The sequence below is a fragment of the Hyperolius riggenbachi genome, chromosome 5 (assembly GCF_040937935.1).
Source record: "Hyperolius riggenbachi isolate aHypRig1 chromosome 5, aHypRig1.pri, whole genome shotgun sequence".
NCBI classification, from domain to species: Eukaryota; Metazoa; Chordata; class Amphibia; order Anura; family Hyperoliidae; genus Hyperolius; species Hyperolius riggenbachi.
Genome location: NC_090650.1, coordinates 349,512,374 through 349,532,459, shown reverse-complemented (window position 1 = coordinate 349,532,459; position 20,086 = coordinate 349,512,374). Strand labels below are relative to the sequence as shown.

The following is a 20,086-nucleotide window of genomic DNA, read 5'->3' as shown; positions in this document are numbered from 1 at the left end:
AAAGCGGTGCTAACTGTTAGCACGCCTGTGAAAACCCCCTTAGCACGTCTAAACAAGCTTTTCGCGCATAAAACTTTACGCGCGCAAAACTTTAAAACTTTACGTGCGTACTGCACAGAGCACAGGGCGCACCGCGCGAAGTGCCCATTAAAGCCTATGGGACTTAGCGCGCGTAAAACTTTACTCGCGCAAAGTTAGCGCATGATCTAATTGAGAAATCCGGTGCTAACCTACTTAGCACCCTGGTTAGCGCGTCTAAAGACTTTAGACGTGCTAAGTAGGTTAGCACCGCTTTGTGAATCAAGCCCTTTATGTGTTATTGAAATACTCAGATCCGAGTTGTAGGGTTTTTTTATACATCAAAATCTCTGCAGTGTTTTATAACCGAGGCCTCATTCACAGTGGGACGTTGCGTTGTAATGCGACGTTAAAGTAACAACGCAGCATTACAACACAACGCAAAAAAATAGGTGGTAACGCACATTAACCACATTAACGCACATTACCGTTGCATACAGTAGGTACAGGAAAGCATACAGGCAACAAAAAGTATGCTTTCCTGTACCCGGTAACGTGTGCGTTTAGAGGTAACGCACTGAAGCAGTGTGTTACCATAATGCTACACATTACAACGCAACGCTAACATCGCACTGTGAACGTCCTATAGGATTAGCATCGCAGTGCAGTGAGCTGCGTTATAAGAGTTTATAATGCAGCTCCGCAACGTCCCACTGTGAATGAGACCCCGATGCCTGCTATATGCAGGTATTTACTTATTTTACTCCATATGCCACACAATAGCAAAATTGTAAAATTTGTAAAAGTTTCACTGCTAGAGCAATTTCAGATTATTACTGTTGGTTACCGATTTTCAGTAATGATGCATATGCATTGTACAATTTTACCACTTCTGTTCTATGTAATACCTGAGATGACCTGAAGTATCCATTGAAAGTATATTCCCTTTTAGTTTACACTTCTATCACATAGATTTGGTTAGATTGTGCAATCAAGATCGTATTGAGTCAGGAGAAAGTGCCGAATTAACTTAGGAACCTAGGAATCATAGTGAGACTCCAGTGAGACAGTCTTATTTGCAAACCTAGAATGTAATTTCACTATAGTTCAGGCTACGGTATATGGGATTTTTACTTTAAAAGGTTTGGGGGGAAAAGGAGCTATTACTGCCTATGGATTATCAGAACCCAAGTTTGATCCTGGCTAATGCTTTTTGCCTTTAGGAAATGTCCAAGTTGCTATATATTTATTTATTTATTTATTTATTACAGGATATGCAGATAGCGTATGGTGATCCAGAACCACTATGAAAGTATAGGGGGCTAAAAGAGACCAAAAAGCCCTCCTACTAAAAAGCAAATGACTGTATACTCAATATTTATGTAACCTGAAATCAGTATTGATTTGGTACACAACACAGCACATCGTTGAATTGTGACGTTAAATCCAAACAGCAAACTGTGGGTTAAAATGCAGCATGTTATTGAATTTCTAAGAAAATGATTACTGCTATTACGCTACAATCACACATCATAATGTGTAGGGTAATTCTCAGCTGGATGGCACTTTACATAGGTGGACCCTGAGCTCAGAGAGAGGAGGAGATGGGAAGGATACAGGGGGGAGGAGGTGGAGAAATCTGCAGTACAGGAAAGCAACAATTTTCTCTTTAGCTGCTTTTTAATCTGTAGTGTTTTTCTTTCTTCTTTTAATAATTTGGTACATTCAATACTCAAATATAGACTTTTTCTTTTTAATGTATTTTTTTAATGAGGTACATATGAAATATTGCTTATGAATATCTCACATGTAATATGGGAAGGCTAAAGGAGGAGTAGCAAACAACTGAATTCCAAAACCATGAAAACCTTAGCACCGCAAGGCAAAAGTGCTATTCACTAAGTAATTGCTCGAAGAACAAACTTGTTTTAAGAAGTGCCTGAAAAGATTATTAGGTTTAATGTTATGTCCTGCAGCCTTAGGGCAGTGATACACTGCAGAGCGATTTTTGATCAATTTTCATTTTTAAAAACATGCTCCCAGTGACTTTAAAATTGCAGCAAGATCGTGTTTTTTTGAGATTGCGGTTGCAGCAAAGGTTACAGCAATTTGCTGCAATTTTACCACGATTTTAATGCAAGTCAATGGGAGCGTGTTTTTAAAAGCAAAAAAGGATGGAAAAGTGATTTTACCAGTAATTAGGCAGTGGAGCCAGCTACAGCACTGAGCTCTCCGGCTGCCATTTGTTCAGGTTGTTGTAGATATGACCTAATAGAGCTTCTGTATGCAAAGCACAAATATAGAAAGCTGTGCAGTCTAAAAATAGCAGTGTAGTACTTACACATTGAACTGACCTACACCAAATATTGTCAGCACTAGTGTTAGGGCCTATTTCCACTGTTGTGGGATCCTCTTTGTTCTCTGCAAGCGATTTGAATGTGGAAATGCTGCCTATTCTGCCAATAGCTTTGCTGTCATAATCACGATGTCCAAAACAAGCAATTTGGACAGCAAAGCTATTGGCATTTTACCGCAGCACTGCAGTTGCTGGCATGTGCCCTGAAATACGCCAACTAAGTGGAAACCGTCCCTTAAAGGACGCTTCCAGGTTAAAAAAGATGTTGGCTGTGCAGGGCACGATCATGTTCCTGCACAGGGGGGTTGCTATGAACTGCCCAATGTATAGTCTAGTAATCACCTAGCTGAAAGAATATTATTCATCTGGTGATAAGGGGTTAAGTTTACAGCAATGTGTGTTTATTGTCTTTAATTATCTGACTGTTTAGAAAGGCATTATCAGTATATCTTTATCAAGGTCCCACCTCCAGCATGGACAGCACTGAGCCAGAGTTTTGTTACATGCTGCAGAGCCAGAAGTGTAACATCACAAGCAGTCAGTCAGGAGTGGTGTATACATATCTCCCTGATTGCTAGTTATATTACAGCAATATTATAACACATCTAGCTACCTGTTACCTCCTCTGATCAGCTTTCCCCCTCAGACTCTCCTTCATGGTGTGAGGAGAACACAGTGAAGTATTTGTGAGCTGTGCTAGGAGTGAATAATAATTTTAAAGCAGACAGAGAGAACTGTAGGAATAAATAAAGTGCCCCGAGCACTAATGGTAATGTGAACCCCAAAAGTTATTTTTTTAAACTTTTTATCGATAGTTTACCTTTACATTTTTTCATGTATTGTTGATGCTGCTGATATCCAATCTTTCAGGTCAATTAATCTGAAAACTAAAATTTCAGTAACTCTTAGCTGCATAAAAGAACATTTGAAAGCATTCCCAAGCAATCCCTGTGCGTAAAAAAAAGTTTAGCACAAAATTCAAGGACCGTCACTCATCTACTAGTATTCACTTTATTGTATCAAGGTTAAAATTAACAACAACGGACCCTCCAAAACCCCCCACCTATTAAAACCCCCAAAATCCACACTGGAAATTCCAAGGAGCGCTCCTGGTCACAACCATACTCAAACACCCACATTCATCCACCAAGGATTGATCAATCCATTAACTAGATGAATAGACGCTAATATACTGATTTTCAGTCTGCGGTGGCTCAGTCCACTTCAATTATTCACTCCGGAGTATGACTTCCAGATAGCTAATCCTGCAGTATGGATGCACAGTCCAGAGTTTTAATCTTCAATAACTGCAACATACTTCTGCATAGCCATGTCTTTTAACACTTCCTTATGTGAATATAAGTGTACAGTCCCTCTTCTGAACACCATGCCATCATCTTACAACCTGGCTTCCGCTCGGCTGGACGATTTCCAAACAAAGTTTCCCTTCAGCATAAAGGTATTACCTTCTCGCCGCCGATTCTAATGGCAAGGACTTCCTTCTGCGGCGTCCCGCAGTATACATGTACCTGTATTCGTGACTGTTTGCCGGCTGACCGTATATCACGCATCCCTTCGTATGGACGCCAGTGCTGCTCCTCGTGTCCAGCGTGTAGGCCACGCCCACATACGCATTACGCCCACCAACGTGAGCTTTGTCAGTGAGATGACGCTGTGGCTGGGTGATAGTGGGAACACCCTCTTCCTTTTAAAAACATGAATGTCATATATCCACGCCTCTCTTTGGGTTCGCTTTGATTCTGCACTCTAGGTATTTTTTGCATGTCAGTTTCCCATACTTTGAATTTAAGGAGATATAGTCCATATTTGTTCAAATAAAGCCCCATAGGTTTTTTGTTATTCAATGCCTCATATCACTGCCTCTCATATGCACAGGATTTATTACTGTCAATGGTAAGGCTGTTTTCATACCTCATTCTTTAATAATTCTGTCATTATACCAGAATCATCACTCTTCCACATATGTGTGAGACTATCTTTCGCCCATCGATTTTTTCTTCCTCCACACACATAAATCTACAATTTTCAGTCATATATCCTTCTTGCATACTGCAATATACTTTTTTCATAATGTCAAGATGTAACATCCCTCTCATATCCTATTTACACCTCTCTTTGCTGTTCTCACTCAGACATTCGCATCACACTTGTCTACACTTCCCAGCATCCCTGCAATCCAGACTTGTCTTTGTATGCCAATCCACCGCTGCCAATCCCACTACTCATAGAGGGGGGCTAATTTAAGGAAGGTCTGGCTTAATCAAGGACTAACCCTACCCATATTCTTTCAAAAAATGAACCAGATTTAATTCTGTGTTTAATCCTCGTGGGATCAATGTTCCCAAAGTATATATCCACCTATTCTCTATCTGGTACAATAATTTTTCAAAGTCCCCACCCCTTGTGCTCCTTTTTGGTTTAATTATGCATTTGTACCTTAGACAGTCTGGATTGCTATCATGGAATACTGCGAAATGTGTACCCAATGGGCTTTTTTCATCAGCAGCAGCTATATTTCCGACATGCTCACCAATTCTTTCTTTTATCTTCCTTTTTGTTTTCCCTATATACTTCAGTCCACATGGGCAGGTAATCATGTAAATTACACCTTCTGAATTACAGTTCACAAAATTTCTGATGTCATACTTTTTGTTCCCCTTTGCATTCTCAAACTCGTTTGTTTTTTCTACTAACCTGCAATACCTGCAGGATCCACATGGGAACATCCCATTTGGGATGGGGCCTAAGAATCCCCTTCTCCAATTGGGATCAATACTTTTAGAGTGAACCTCAGCCCTCACCAAAGTGTCCTTAAGATTTGGGGCCCTCCGTGGAGTCAGCAACGGATATTGACCCACAATCTTCAACAGATCTGGGTCCAGACTTAACACATGCCAGTGCTTTTCAAGCACCTTCCTGAGTTGGGGCCAGTGAGACCCATATGTGGTTATGAATCTCACTTTCCCCTGCCCATCGTTTTTTCTTTTCTGTTTCTTTCTCAGAACGTCGTCACGGTCAATTGCACCAACACGCTCTCTGGCATTGTCTAGAACCTGTTCAGGATATCCACGTTTCCTGAACCGTTCACACATTTTATTTACTTCTAGCCCAAACTCTTCCTCTTCCGAGCAATTTCGGCGTACCCTCACGAGCTGTCCATAGGGGATACCCCACTTTTGACTCCTTGGGTGAAAGCTTGAGGCATGAAGATATGTGTTTCCTGCCGTATCTTTTCTGAAAACAGTTGTCTGTAGTCTTCTATCTTTCTTCCTTATCATCACATCTAAAAAAGATAACCTCTCGCTTTCTATACTGTATGTTACTCTTAAATTTCTGGAGTTTACATTTAAATCCTCCAAGAATATCTCCAGATTTTTCCTTGGTCCCCTCCAGACAAGGAAGACGTCGTCTATGTAACGAAGCCAGAGGGCAGCGTGTGCCCCAAACATGGGATGGGTATACACATCACCTTTTTCCCATGCCCCCAGATGCAAACATGCATATGCTGGTGCGCACGCTGCCCCCATCGACGTCCCCCTTGTCTGTCGGTACATAGACCTATCTGCCATGAAACAATTTTCCTGCAAGACTAACTTCAATAATTCAATTACTGTACAATTTCTATTAGACATCCATCCTCTGTATTGTGCTAAGAAATACCTTACTGCCTCAATTCCCACCTCATGAGGGACTGAAGTATATAGGGATTCTATGTCTACACTCACTAACAAATCATCATCTTCCATTTGAAAATCTCTAATTAGGTTCAACAACTCAGTGGTGTCTTTGATAAAAGATGGTAACTCTTCCACTAAGCCCTTTAGGTTCTCGTCTATGAAGACCCCAACCTTTTCTAACGGTCCATCTATTGCAGCTACTATGGGCCTTCCCGGGGGATTGTCCCTATTTTTGTGAACTTTTGGTATTAAATACAGTACCAGGATTTTATAATGTTGCAACTTCATAAAATTATATTCAGCTGCAGATATTGATCCCTCCTCCAAGGCCTGTTCTAAAATCTCATCTCTTTTCTTAATTATCCCCGGGAATGGGTTATCACGTAGCTTCGTGTATGTATCTTTGCAGTTAAGCTGTGTATTCATTTCTTCAAAATATGCTTCTTTACTCCATAGTACGATGTTTCCCCCCTTATCACTTCCTCGGATAATGATGTCATCTGCCTCTTTTAATTTAAGAACTGCCTGTCTCTCCAAGGGGGATAGGTTATCAAACCTGGGTCCCCAATGTATAGATTCAAGATCTCGACTGACCAATTCAGAAAACACTTTAATGTTCTTGTCCATGGAGAGTGGAGGCATGTATCTTGACCGTTTTTTGAGGTCTGAATAGACAACACCATTATCCTTACCTCCCTGTGACACCATGGGGATGGGGCTTCCTTCATCTATCAACCCTTCTAGATCCCTCAAAAGTGACCTCTCCTCTACGTATCTAACTGTGGGTTCAGATTCTGGAGTCTCTTCAGGCCGAGAGGACATATTCTCTTTGTTAGCAAACATCTTCTTAAACAAAACATTCCTCAGAAAAAACTGGAAATCCTTATAGGTATCAAAGGGATCCCCACCTACAACAGGTGAGGAGGATAATCCTTTGTTTAGCACTGAAATGTGCTGCTCCCTTAGCTCAAATTTAGTCAAATTCACAATATTATTTTTGTCCTCTCCGTCTTCAGGTTCTCCATTCTCATCTATTCCCTGTGCGTTTTGCCTTTCCTGTCCGGTTGTACAAAAAAGTTTACTTTCACTGTAGAGAGCAGTACAGGTTTGCTTGTCTATGGCTAATCGGCAAATGTAATTATTGCAGACAAGAATCTCTCTGCCAATGTCTTCCCTCTGTCCCCTCCCTTTCTGCTGACATGACCAGGGTGATGTGTCAGTGGAGGGAAGGTGAAAAATGAAGTCACAGCTAGAGCACTTCAGCCAGCAGTGATTACATTTGCCAATGAACCAGAAGTAAGCAAGCTTCTGCTGCTCTCTACAGGGTGTAGGTACGTAAACACGTCTGATGTTTCTGAACGACGACGGCGTGTGTACGAACAATCGTTAAACTGATAGCAGCAGTTTTGACTGATCGGCATGAATTAACTGTTGTTCAAACAAAAGTTAGGTCCGTACATGTGTACAAACAACTTGTTGTTTGAAAGTCTATTAGTTTGACACTAAAAGACATTCAAAGAACAAGTTGTTTGATCAGTCATTTAATCTAGTCCATTGTTCTATCCAGTCCATTGTCAAGTTGGTTAAACGACATGCAAATTAGGTAAATTAACATATCAAACAACTTGTTCTGTGTGTACATGATGTCTGAACAACTTGTTGTTTGAACTACAAGTCAGAAATATCAGACGTGTGTATGCACCTTTAGGCAACAACGGGTAGGGGGGTCTTATTGTTAGGCATCACCAGGGTTTGTTTTAGGGTTAGGCACCACCAGGGGGGTTCTTAGGCTTAGGCACCTCTGGGGGAGGAGGGTCTTAGGGTTAGGCACCACCAGTGGGGGTCTTAGGGTTTGGCACCACCAGGGAAGGGTTCAGTGTGAGGGTAGCGTTTGGTTTAGCCATAGTAAAATATCAGGTAAACAAACATTACAGATATTTTAATATCAAAATCCTGTAGTAGAATCATTGTACTCTTAGCAATATTTTACTATTGGCAATCCCCTGCACCCTTTTCCAAATGCTTTTTTTTCATGTATGTGATCCATTTTACACTGTTTCTTACATTATAAAGCTTTCTGTGTTTTCAGTGGCACAATGACGGTTTTCATGTTGTCACATCTCAAGGACTTTTCTCTGTTGTGCATAGACTTCTCTGGCTATCGGAGGCAAGTACTCATTTTCATAGAAAGGAGAAAATATCACGTAGAGCAAATTATTCTTAAAATGTAAGAAATTGCATGTTTTTTGTACTTGTACAGCTGCAGTATACCTGTGATTTCACATTCTTGTTTATTTACCTCTTTATTTTGTTTCTTCTGTACAAGATGAAACAGGTATGAGCGAATGTGCCTCTCAAGCAGGATAATCGGGATATATGCTTGGCTGGTCGGTAATAATGAAGCCCCTCGGCATGGAGTCAAATGCCCATAGCAAGACGTCATGGTCAAACAGCATCCTCAGAGCAAGCTGTTAATTGATCATTTAGAAGGACACATGAACAGGTCTGCACAACATGGTAAAATCCCAGGAATGTATTGGAGGACGGCATGTTTTTACTGCAGATCACATATATGTCGAGAATAGAGACAAATACTTTTCTTCTGTGCTTTTGAAGATGATTTCAAGGGCAGTATTTGGTATCCACAGTGACCAATCAGATTCTTGCTTTCACCTTTCCAGTGGAGTCCTTTGTTCTATCAACAGTAAAAACAGTTCTTGCTGCAAATCCATTTTGTTAATATGTTAAACATTAAATACAGTACAGTGGAAATATATACAGGTTATCACTGTCTGGGCTAAGTTGGTTCTGTCACTGTAGTGGTTATTATTATTGATTTATAATGCGCCAACATATTTCATGACACTGATGGTATCTCCCAGGGTGTTAACAGGGTAAGGCAATAAGGGATGGTCAGAAATGCCGATTTCCGATTCCACAGAAATTCTGATTTCCGCCAATGCTTATTACCGATATCCGCGGAATTAGAAATTCTGTTTTCTGAGGAGTCTTCTTTTGGGTCAGTTTTTTCATTCTCTGATTGGCCGAATACTTCCAGGCTGACTCTGCATCCTCTGATTGGTCCACTGCTTCCAAGTTCTGTGATTGGGCTAAAATGACCTGTTTGTGGTCCGATTTCCATTTTCCGATTTCCAAGTAATCTTCTTTTGGTTATTTTTTGCCTTCCCCAATTGGCCAAATACTTCCGAGTTGAGTCTGAATTCTCTGATTGGTCAAAAGCGTCCAAGTTCTGTGATTGGGCTTAAATGACTGAGTTGCAGTAATGCAGTATTTCCACAGAAATCCAATTTCCTTTTGCCGACTGGGAATGCTGATTTCTGATCAGAAATGCAAATTCATTTCCGAAGAGTCTGAATGAGCATCCCTAGTGGCGATAAGCCAAAGTAAGAACACGCATCAGGCAGACTCTAGGCCCTGGTTTGTAATGGGTGTAAGTAGGACAAGGAGAAATAGAATTACAGCCGTACTTTGCTATCTCAGGTCCCCAGAAGCTCCACTGCAACAAGTAAATGGTCTTTGAATTTCCAAAATGGTCTGCTAGCAACTGTTCATGGCAGAATTCTAACACCATGGTTTACAAATCTTTGTGTACAAATGTCTTCTTACCCTGTAGAAGATAAAGCAACTTGCTGTGAAGATTACAGGGAAAATTAGGAGAGAGGAATGAGGAGGCCTCCCTGATGTGGCATGGCAAGTCTAGTTGGAGTATAATTAATGATAATAGGGGGCTGCATGAAAGAGGAGGAGCTGCCAGTAAAGGAGGTAATTACTTTCATTACCACTGTGCTACAGGGGGAGCACCAGGGGAGTTTCTCCTCTTTCATAAGAAGACCAGGTAAGAAGATAAGTTCCCTTCCAAATAGCATGGCCCCTTAGATCACTTGGTCTGTCCAGATGTAGTTATGTCATTGGCACACTGCGCTGTGCACCATAATGCATATTGTTGTGCAGAGATGGATTCATATGAAATGGACCCTAGGCAAGGTAGTAACTTTAGTGCGTGAAGAGAAAGGAGAAGTCGGCACTGCTAGTTACTGTATTTATTCCAACGTTAGGCCCTCAAACATGGCATACGTGCGTATACAAAGGTGACATACCGGTGCTCAGAAAGCCTGATGGCCGTTTCACACAGGAATGCTTTCAGCCTCTGTAGAAGCGCACTGATGCGCAAAACGGTCATTAGGCTTTCAGTGTCCAGCACCCACCACTACCACACCGCTTCTGAGCGCCGGTATGTTGCATTTGTATACGCACATATGCCATGTTTGAGGGTCTCATGTTGGAATAAATACAGTAACAAGCAGTGCTGACTTCTCCTTTTTCTTTACGCACTTCAGTATACTGCTGAAGTCAGAGCACGCTGGATGTACCAAGTGAGCCAGAGCCGGATTTACCATAAGGCACTGTAGACACGTGCCTACAGGCTCCTGATGATGGAAAGGCGGCTCACTCCACCTCCCTGAGCGCCTCCCTCCCTCCTTCCCTCAGCAGAGTCCTGATGAGAGTGTAAATGATGAGAGTTTACTCATCCTGCTCTCTGCATTTCACTGATGAGTGATGAGTCAGGGGCACCTCTAGCTACTTAATACTGAGGTTCCTCTAGCAACCTAATACTTGGGGGAACCTCAAGCTACTTAATATTGAGGGTATTTCTGGCTACCTAATACTTAAGCTCAACACACACCATACAATCTTGGTTGTTCAATCTTACCACTTTCAAGTAGTATAAGAGCTTATCTGATCAATCATTCAATGAATTTTCAATCTGTTGTCCCTTATACTACATAGATTTGGTAAATCTGTACAACCAAGATTGTATGGTGATTGTTGAGCTTAAGGGGCACCTGTAGCTACCTTTGACGAGCAAGGGAAGTATGGGAGATGTGACAGCTGGGACAGCCAGCACACTTGCGGTGCGGTTCCGCGGGGGTTTGTAGGTTTATGGAGGCTGAAGTCTAGGATGCCAGGACATCTATGCCTATAGGCTCCTGAAAGGTAAATCCGGGCCTGAAGTGAGCTGAAGTGGCTGAACCCTGCAAATCCTTCTTGGTGTCTGCTTCACTTACAGCTGTGACTTAAGGTGGAAACTTTTACTCCCTCTTATGGGCCTTTTGGTAATCTGGGTTGGAAAGGGGTCAGAGAAGGTGGCAAGTGGGCCTCTTTATGCCCACTAGGCCCCAGGCACCTGCCTAAATTGCCTTGTGGATGATCCTGCTCTGTTGTGCAGTAATGCTTCTCATAGTTGCACCGTGCTTTGATGTGAATATTAAATGCAGGCCCGTTTTTAGCGCCGTGCGGCCCGTGCCGCCGCCCGGGGCGCTGTTGGGAGGTGGGCGCTGAAATGGAGGGGGGAGCCGGAGCCGCTGGGAGGGCAGCCCGACCTCTCCCTCCCTCTCCTGGGCTGCCCTCCGTGCTCCCCCCTCAGATGCAGAGCGCAGCAGCAGCAGCCAGCCAGGGAGGAAGCGCTGTAAACAACATACCTCCCTGCGTTCCAAGCGCTGCTCTCTCGCCGCCGGTCTCTTCCTCTCTGCCGCCTATACGATGATGCACACACTAGTTCCGGCTAACAGGAACCAGCGTGTGCATCATCGTATAGGCAGAGAGGAAGAGACCGGCGGCGAGAGAGCAGCGCTTGGAACGCAGGGAGGTATGTTGTTTACAGCGCTTCCTCCCTGGCTGCTGCTGCTGCGCTCTACATCTGAGGGGGGAGCACGGAGGGCGGCCCAGGAGAGGGAGGGAGAGGTCGGGTTGCCCTCCCCGCGGCTCCTGCTCCCCCCTCCATTATGGGGGACAGCTACCTATCTAACCTACCCTGGGGGGCACCTACCTACTCTAACCTACGCTGGGGGGCACCTACCTATCTATCCTATACTGGGGGCACCTACCTAATCTAACCTACCCTGGGGGGCACCTACCTAATGTAACCTACCCTGGGGGGCACCAACCTAATCTAACCTATACTGGGGGGCAGCTACCTAATCTAACCTACGCTGGGGGGCACCTACCTATCTAACCTACACTGGGGGGCACCTACCTAATCTAACCTACACTGGGGGGCACCTACCTAATCTAACCTACACTGGGGGGCACCTACTTAATGTAACCTACGCTGGGGGGCAGCTACCTAATCTAACCTATACTGGGGGGCAGCTACCTAATCTAACCTACACTGGGGGGCACCTACCTAATCTAACCTACACTGGGGGGCACCTACTTAATCTAACCTACGCTGGGGGGCAGCTACCTAATCTAACCTATACTGGGGGGCAACTACCTAATCTAACGTATGCTGGGGGGCAGCTACCTAATCTAACCTATACTGGGGGGCAGCTACCTAATCTCACCTACGCTGGGGGGCACCTACCTATCTAACCTATACTTGGGGGAACCTACCTAATCTAACCTACACTGGGGGGCACCTACCTAATCTAACCTACACTGGGGGGCACCTACTTAATCTAACCTACACTGGGGGGCACCTACTTAATCTAACCTACGCTGGGGGGCACCTACTTAATCTAACCTACGCTGGGGGGCAGCTACCTAATCTAACCTATACTGGGGAGCAGCTACCTAATCTAACCTATACTGGGGGGCACCTACCTAATCTAACCTATACTGGGGGGCAGCTACCCATCTAACCTATACTGGGGGGAACCTACCTATCTAACCTATGCTGGGGGCAACTATTCTGGCTACCTATATTAGAGGCACCCACCTAGCTAACCTATACTGGGGCACCTACCTAACTAACTTATACCGGGGGCGCCTGCCTATCTAACCTATACTGGGGGCAACTATACTGGCTACCTATACTGGAGGCACCTACCTGGCTAACCTATAGCGGGGGCAACTATACTGGCTCACCTATGCCTGGCTACCTATACTGGGATACCTATTCTTGGCTACCTATACTGGGGGGACCTATACTAAGTGCAACTAGACCTGGCTAACCTATACTGCGGGCACCCATACCTTGCTTGGGGGGGGGGGGGGGGGCGCAATTTTTACACACTTGCCCTGGGTGCATTTTAGCCTAGAAACTGCACTGATTAAATGGCACAATATGGCCTTTTTAATGTCTCCAGATCGCACACTATGTGCGGGGCACTGTAACGGACGACACCGCACACAGACCGAACAAACCCTCGGGCTCTATATGTTCCAAACAGTTTCATTTGAAAAGGTAGAGTATTAAGTATAGTTACTGCTATAACCTTGCTGTATGCTAGGCTGCTCTATTTATTTGACTTTAGCTTTTAACTTTATACCTTGCACAATTTACTGCAAATGATCAAAAGCATTCTCTGCTTCTAGTCCTCCCTTTGGCAACATTTGTGTATTTACCTGTGAACGTAATAACAGTCATTTACTTTTTTTTTTTTAATAAGAGAGACAAATAACAGAAATGTCACTGGGATCACTGCAAACGTCCATTTAGTTACACCAGGATTTAAAAAGTAGGAAGTTCCCAGCACCAGACTGAAGTAAATTGAGATCAACTTTCACTGTTCTACAATGCATTTCCTCTCAAATAAATCATGCACTGTAAGCAGTTCAAGAGCTTGAATTGTTTCTACCCTGTATGCATCTAGATGAGGTCTGGGCAGCCAGATTTGGCCCACATGTGCTATGAAGGCAGCCTGTCACCAGAGGGCCACATTCCGATCCTCTCCCCTTCTCCCTCCCATCATTCATGATAAATTGCTGGTACATGCAGCGCACATATATGAATTAACTCACCAAACCACTCATTCCAGGGGCAATCTCTATGGCAATGGTGGTGTCATGTGACCTGTGGTCATTACATACCAGTGTGTCACCATGGAGATCGCAGCTGGAACGAGCGATTGGGTGAATTACTCCCAATCATTCCTGGCTACAGAAGACCGGAGGGAAAAAAGGTTTGCCCGCCCCGATCGAGATTGTAAGCTCATAAAGTACCTTTTTTTGTATTACTTAAAGGGGCACTACAGCGAAACATTTTAAAATTTAAAATATGTGCAAACATATACAAATAAGAATTACATTTTTTCCAGAGTAAAATGAGCCATAAATTACTTTTCTCCTATGTTGCTGTCACTTACAGTAGGCAGGCAGTAGAAAGCTGACAGAAGTGACAGGTTTTGGACTAGTCCATTTCTTCATAGGGGATTCTCAGCAAGGCTTTTATTCTTTATAAAGATATTCCCGAAAAAGGATTTAAACAATGATGCTGGCCAGCCTCCCTGCTCCCTACACAGTTTTTTGGCAGTTGGACAGAGCAACTGCCATTTACTAAGTGCTTTTGAAAATAAATATATCCCTGAGAATCCCCTATAAAAAGATGGACTAGTCCAAAACCTGTCACTTCTGTCAGATTTCTACTACCTACTGTAAGTGACAGCAACATAGGAGAAAAGTAATTTATGGCTCATTTTACTCTGGAAAAAATGTACTACTTATTTGTATATGTTTGCACATATTTTACATTTTACGGTTTTTCGCTGTAGTGCCCCTTTAAAGGACACCCAAGATGAAAATTAACTGATGTGATAAACAATTGCATAAACCCTCTTTCTTCTAGAAATTACTTTCTTAGATACCCCACAGTGTTGCTCAGATACCCCCGATTACAGTAGTAGTAACGAAATCCGAATACGCCGTGAATGTGATCTGGATTTGAAACGGAATTCCGAATTCGACTCGTATTTCAGCCGTGATAGCATGTAGAATCCGAATTTGACTTTAACATTAATAGCAAAGCCCCCATGCATGCTACAATCACCAAAATTGCATAGATTATAAAGGTGAGAAGTGGCTACAACGTAAAAAAAAAATCAAAAAGAACTTTTAGTTTTTGAGAAAATCGATTTTAAAGTTTCAAATGAAAAAAGTATTTGTGATTAAAAACCCGCCAAAACCCGCCCATTTTAGCGGTTAATAGAAAAGCCCCCTTACATGCAAGAAATGTTTAAAAAGACCTTAAAGTTTTTGAGAAAATCGATTTCATTTCAAAGGAAGTTTCAAAGGAAAAAAGTATACATGTAAATACATTAACTGTCATTTCCCACATTTACATGTATACTTTATTCCTTTGAATCTTTAAAATTGATTTTCTCAAAAACTATAAGGTCTTTTTGAAAAAAGCATGTAAGGGGGCTTTGCTATTAACCGCTAAAGTCGGCGGGTGTTCAGGTAATAATCACGGCCCGTGATCACAAGCCGGACGGGTGCATTCGGAACTGAAAACTGAATCCATGATCTAGAGGCGACCATGAATTCAGAATCCGACCTCGTGATCAGGAAAAACAGCTTGCGATCACAGGTTACCCGTGATCACGAGCTGGTGATAAGCAACACTGCCCACAGATTTATTTTATATTCAAATCTACTTTTTAAGTTTTTACTGTATTAATTGTTTCTGCTCAGTGACACCTTCATTAAAGTATCCCAGAGCTCAAATCTATGAACTATTGCTCCCTTTATATCTTTTCTGCTCTCGGAAGCCATTTTCTAATAGGAAAGTGTTTTATGGCTACATTACATTATCAGTGAGGGTTGTGTTGCAGTCTGACCCAGTCCTGACTGTCACTTGCATACCTGATTTTTAAACCTTTCAGGCAGAGAAAGACAAAAAGCAACACAGCATAGTTATTAGTGTGCTAGGGACTGTACATACACTGTACATGTTGATCTCATCATGTCCCATGTCACCTCGGGTATCATTTAAAGTGAACCCGAGGCATTTTTAAAATAAAAAAGTGATACTTACCTAAGAAGAGGGAAGTCTCTAGATCCTTCAGAGGCTTGCCATCTCCTCCTTGAGACCGCTACCATTGCACGGGACCCGATTCATGGCCATGCACCGCTTTGTGAATGAGAGGAGCCGTACTGCACATCCAGTACTCACACAGGCTCAGAGGATAACGGTGGGGGCAAGGAGGACACAGGAAGCCTCTGGACTTTCCAGAGGCTTCCCTGTACCTAAGTCAGTATCTGCTGCAGGCCGTGAATTTAACGACTGTCAGCTGCTCCTGTGCACTGGCTAGGCACTTGCTTTTGCTCAGTATAACAGTTATAGGAGTTATATAACCAGATTGCGTAGGTACGCTCTCATACTATATGGAGGTGGTAATGGTCAATGAGATACAAGTAATTCTGAGTTGGTGTGAATTTTGAGCTAATTTTTATGCAAATCTATGAAGCTTGAAATAGACCAGGTGGGTGAAGCCACTTCAACATTTTATCGAAGCAGGTCATTTCGGTGCCTGATATGCGCAGCTTGGCACTGGATTTGGGAGCTGCCATAGACCCTAATGTTAACTATGGCTACAGTGGTGCAACCCAAATAACACTATAATGACTGTAATTTGGGTGTCGGCAATAACTGGACCCCGAATTACATGTCCTAACGTGAAAATTAGGTAGTCAGTAGGGGAATATATGGAATATATTCCCTGAGATTACCTGATGCAGGGAAAGCTGTCCCTCGCAAGCAAATGACAGGAAAACACGTGTGTGATTTTATTTGTCCATCTGCATAAATTCCCCAAAAATTAGCATTAAAATTTACATCTCATTGACCGTCCCCATCTCAGTGTACAACAACAGGAGTGATATTCTTCATGTTATATATATAAATATTTGCAGGGCTGGTTCTGATTTATAAAGACAGTTTAAGAAAACTGAAACACAGGTGGTGCAGGAGACCAAAACAACCAATTAGAATCATTCTTCTCGGCTCTTCGTCTGCTGCTTCTCTCTGCCAAGCTCTTCATTGGCTACCAATTAACCGGGGTATCCAGTTCAAACTCTTAAGCCTAACCTACAAATCTTTCCACAGTCTCTCTCCCCTGTACATCTGTTCACTCGTTTCCAGTCAGATACCAACCCACCCACAATCTCAGATCTGCACATTCTTTTGTCCTCCTATAAAATTACCTTTTGGCATTCACATGTACAAGACTTCGAACACGCTTCACCCCTCCCCTGGAATACCCTTCCACAAAACATCGATCACTCTCCATCCTTTGATATCTTTAAATGCTCCCTCAAAATGTACTTTTTCCGACAACAAGCATACGCTCTACCTTAGACCATTCCCCCTTTGTCTTAAGGCCAAGTTGCACTCCTACTAGATATTCTAAAAACACACTGCCGCTACATATGATTTTTGTGTACTACCCCACCTCCTGTTTCCCCCTTATTCCTTTAGATTGTAAGCTCACAAGGCAGGGCTCTTTTGTTTCTTTGAATTTGTTATACATTTTATTCATCATTTGTCACTGTAATTACCAATTCTACATTTTGTATCAATTCTGTATAGTGTACCAAGTCTGTATTTAGTTTATTGGTGTATACCACTGTCTGTATTATTATGTACCCCATGTTTGTTTCTTACTTTGTACAGCACCATGGAATATGTTGGCACTTTATAAATCAATAATATTAGCTGCAAAACGTGATTGGTTGCTGTTTTCTGTGCCTTGTCTTGATAAACATGGCCGACGAACCAATTTGTTTTTAGCCACTGAGCTCCTTTTTACAGTGAATGGAAGTATGTATATTTTAATTGTAATTTCAAGTTATAGAGGCCAAAGACATTTGACCTTTACTGTGCTGATTCTATAATCAGATAGATAATGACACACTGATAGCTGCAACTATTCTAAAAACTGCCATAGGATGGATGCTGGATATAAGCACTTCCTGTGCAACTGTTTATTCTTTGCTTTTCGGTGGCACATAAAATTCCTACCAGCCACGACATAACGACAATTACATTACTGGTGGGGTAGAAGCGCTAATGGCATGCTTTAAGGAGAAATCTGCAGAGGTTTTGTATTCATGGACACGCACAGGAAAGCTGACACATAGACACACAGGGATGAAGTTGACCTGTCCCTTGCTTCGGTTGCTGTTTGTTTGTCTCTCACCAAGCTGCTCAGCATTCACTTTCGCCTCCTGACAGACATGTTGAAGTCATACCCACCTCCTCCCTGCTCCCTCACGAGCTGCTTGGCTGCAGCTAATAAATCACATTGTCTTCTCCTCATTCTCAGTGAAAAGAGAGCCACAGGAACCCAGAACAGCCTGTCAAGGGTGGTGGTATGTGCTGAGCAGCTGGGACAGCCCTGCTGAGAGGATCCAATGCTGGACATTTGGTAAAGCATCAGGATGTCAGCACACCCCTAGTCAAAATTCACCAGTGATGCAAAGAAATCAGGTGACTGGAATATATTGACTTATGAGGTAGCCATTATTAACACAAAGATCGCCGGCGGTGAATGTGGAGCAGTAGGATGATATAATGAAAGGCTTAGTCCATCTGACACCAACCTTCAGGTTAGAACGCAGCTTGAAGGGTTACTTAAATTGGCAATTATACGTGTCTTCCTCGTATTGTGACCTAATGGTTACATTTATGCAAGATCTGCTTATCTGCTAGCTGAGCACAGAGTCTTGTGATGGATCTCCCAGTGGCACTGGGCTGGCCCGATACACAAAACTTGTGGTAGGAGTTACTCTTTTTCAACATATTTATATACTAAATTTACAGCACAAGACTACAAAAATAGGAACAGAATGCTAAGAAAGTGAAGGTGTACCAGAAATCACAAAGTGTAAATAATGGATACTTACCCGGGCTTCCTCCCGCCTCTAAAACACGTGTGAGTCCCTCGCTGTCCTCCGTTGGTCTTCCATTCAGCCTCGATCAGCCCCGGTAACCTGCTCAGTCGCGTCCAGTCTGGCGCATGCGCAGACCTACCTATACCTGTTGCTGAACCTCTTAGCTTGTTTTGACTCTTGTACTGCCTGCTCCTTTGACACTGTACATGATTGTATATATATATATATGTATGCTGTATATGTTTGAAACATATACAATATAGTAACATGTAGTGCTCTGAGTCTCAATTTGCCCATTGAGACACAAAGCAGGATCATCCACCAGGCAATAAAGATTGCCCAAACAGTTTGCCGGTGAGCAGCGAGCAGTTGGCGTTTCGATTCGCCCCCTATACATTATCATTGCGCTAAACTTTGACCCCTTACCTCACAGTCAGCAGGCACATGGCAACCAATCAGCTAGCACCCCTTCCTGGACCCCCCAATCACAAATCAGTAGCGGTGGCCATATTGGATTAATTCGCTGCTGGTTGCTGACTGTTAGTGAGAGCAGGGTCAGACTTGCTGCAGATAGGTAGGGGAAGCATTAGCTAGTATTCTTGTTCCTCACTGAAAGCACCCCAAACAGCCCTTTTGAGGGCTAGCACATTGGTCTCCTATGTTTTTTTTTCGTGACACTCCACAGCTCACTGAATCCCTGAGCTGTGAGCACAATGCTGCTGTTGCCTCATTAAGTTGCAGGCAAAGAACCACTCCAGTGTAGATATGGCCCGAACAGTTTGCCGGCAAACGGGAACCGGCGAACTTCCGTGGTTCGCGATCGCTGAGAACCGTGAACTTTTTCAGAAGTTCGGTCTGCCCCTATACTACATCATTAGGCTCAACTTGGTCTGTTCATAATTATGCAAATGCAAACCGATATAGGCGGTGTAACACTTTTGGGCTATTTTTGTTCCCCGCTCCCCCTTATCCTTTCACTCTTTTGATTTATAGAGAGCGAGATTGTCCCATAGATCGCGGGATCCCTCTCCCCGGGTTGTTTGTAAAGCACAGTGCGTTCATGGCAACTTTCTCCACAACAAACCTGTTGTGTCAAGTTGCCAGGGCACCCAATCGTCGACGTCATCCCGCTTGGCCGTGCCCCTTACTCCCGCCCACCCACTCTGCCCGAGACTGATGCACAGGCTGGCCTATAACAACAGCTGCTCTAACATCACAGAGCCTGCAACGCGGCCAATGACGCGGATATTATCGTATCTCCAGCCCACCCCCCTCGCTCAACGTCACCTGGTGAGCGGCCCGGACTAATGCAGCCAATGACATGGATATTAGCATATCCCAAGCACGCCCCCCTCCCCCCCCCCACTTGACGTCACCTAGT

At 43.3% G+C, this 20,086-nt stretch overlaps 1 long non-coding RNA gene across 2 annotated transcripts in view; it reads left to right on the top strand.

Annotated features, from left to right (window-relative positions):
- LOC137517761 (uncharacterized) overlaps positions 1-8,771 on the top strand; it is a 45,030-nt gene extending 36,259 nt beyond the window's left edge. For both annotated transcript variants that reach the window (XR_011020659.1, XR_011020660.1), the window contains exons 2-3: positions 8,162-8,239; positions 8,399-8,771. This is a non-coding gene — a long non-coding RNA (uncharacterized lncRNA). The remainder of the gene's footprint in view (positions 1-8,161; positions 8,240-8,398) is intronic.
- Positions 8,772-20,086: the final 11,315 nt, after the last annotated feature.